The following is a 1,937-nucleotide window of genomic DNA, read 5'->3' as shown; positions in this document are numbered from 1 at the left end:
CGGACAAACCACCCAATCACACAAATAGAGATTACTGGGTTTTTAAACAGGCCGGCAAATTAAACGTCGAAAACAAGGAAAAGGGATCCCAAAGCGAGGACGATGACGAAGAGCCCCGCCAACCGAACATAGGGGGACAAAAGAAGTTTCCCCCTCAGGTCAAAACAGTGAACATGATATACGCTACCCACATCCCCAAGAGGGAGCGGAAGCGCGCGCTCATGGTCGTCTACGCGATAGAGCCAGTCGCCCCAAAATTTAATGGGCCATTTGCATTTCTGTCCCTAACTCGAACCACCTAATCAGATATACCCCTAATTCGAAAGCCTGCTCAAATTTGCCCCTTCGTCGTTAGGTGCCCTTATAGAAATGCCCTTCTGCGCCGTTACCGTCCGGTCAAACAGCTTTGACCGTCCTGAAAAAAATAGCAAAAAAAATCTAAAAAATCTAAAATTTTGTGAGATCGAAGATACTCATGTGCCCAAGGTGTGTGCAAATTTTCGTGCTATTTGGACATTCCAGGAGCTCGTGGCGAGAAAAAACAGTTAATCTACATGCTTGTGAACAATAAATTTGAAATAAAATAGCAAGAAAATTTTAAAAAATATGAATTTTTTTGGCATCAAAGTGGCTTGGGTGCACAAGGTGCTATTTGGACATTCCAGGAGCTCGTGGCGAGGAAAAACAGTTAATCTGCACGCTTGTGAACAATAAATTTGAAATAAAATAGCAAGAAAATTTTAAAAAAATATGAATTTTTTTGGCATCAAAGTGGCTTGGGTGCACAAGGTGCTTGCAAGTTTTTGTGATCGAATGACATGCGAGGAGCTCTAGCAAGAAAAAACAAAATAGTCATTTTTTCCCAAGTTTTTTCTCGAGCCAAATTTTGTTTTTTTCTCCACAAGCCTCTCCAATGTCCAAACACAACAAAAATTTGCACGCAACTTGCAGACTCGCGCCTCTTTGATGCCAAAAAATTTCATATTTTTTGAATTTTCTTGCTATTTTTTTGAATTTACTGTTCATGGGCTTACATATTTATTGTTTTTCCTCTGACACGAGCTCCTGGAATGTACAAACAGCACGAAACTATTCACGCACCTTGCAAACCTGAGTATCTTTGATCCCACAAATTTTCAGATTTTTTAAAAAAAATTGCTATTTTTTTCAGGACGGTCAAAGCCCTTTGACCTGCTTTGACCGGACGATAACGGCATAGAAGGGTATTTCTGTAAGTGCACCTAACGGCGGAGGGGCAAATTTGAGCAGGCTTTGAAATTAGGGGTAAATCTGAGAGTGGGCGCAAATTAGGGGCATAGATGTAAATGCCCCAAATTTAATCCATGTTTGTCATGCCCGATCACTTTTGAACCCCGTGATCATCCGACCAGTATCCGTCATGGTGGTTCAGCCGCACTGGTCCTAGACCCAATAATTGATGGGTTCCACCTGACTCGCGTCCTTATGGACAGAGGCAGCAACCTCAATCTGCTCTATCAGGATACATCACAAAAAATGGGCATTAACCCATCACGGATCAAGCCCATGAGGACTACCTTCAAAGGAGTCATCCAGGTGTGGAAGCCCACTGTACGAGCTCAATCACACTAGAGGTTGTCTTCGGATCTCCGGAAATCTTCCGAAGCGAGGAGTTAATCTTCGATATCATCCCCTTATGCAGGGGCTATCACACACTGCTCGGACGAACTGCGTTCGCTCAATTCAACGTAGTACCACACTATGCTTACCTCAAGCTCAAGATGCCCAGTCCATGTGGCGTCATAACGGTCAACGGAAATACGGAACGCTCCCTCCATACAGAAGAGCACACAGCTGCCTTAGTGCTACCTCTTGAGCATTGCGTTGGTTTTCCCTTGAAGAGGAAAGGATGATGCAGCAAAGTAGCGTAAGTATTTCCCTCAGTTTTTGAGAACCAA

The 1,937-nt window shown here is 43.4% G+C and overlaps 1 long non-coding RNA gene across 1 annotated transcript; it reads left to right on the top strand.

Moving 5' to 3' along the window:
• Positions 1–457: 457 nt before the first annotated feature.
• Positions 458–741, top strand: LOC125524088. The gene is made up of 2 exons (XR_007290541.1): positions 458–502; positions 646–741. It is a non-coding gene; the product is annotated as an uncharacterized LOC125524088 (long non-coding RNA).
• The last annotated feature ends 1,196 nt before the right edge of the window (positions 742–1,937 follow it).

The sequence above is a fragment of the Triticum urartu genome, chromosome 7 (genome assembly GCF_003073215.2).
Source record: "Triticum urartu cultivar G1812 chromosome 7, Tu2.1, whole genome shotgun sequence".
Taxonomy (NCBI): domain Eukaryota; kingdom Viridiplantae; phylum Streptophyta; class Magnoliopsida; order Poales; family Poaceae; genus Triticum; species Triticum urartu.
Note: the sequence above shows the minus strand (reverse complement) of the source record. Positions and strands in the feature narration are given on the sequence as shown.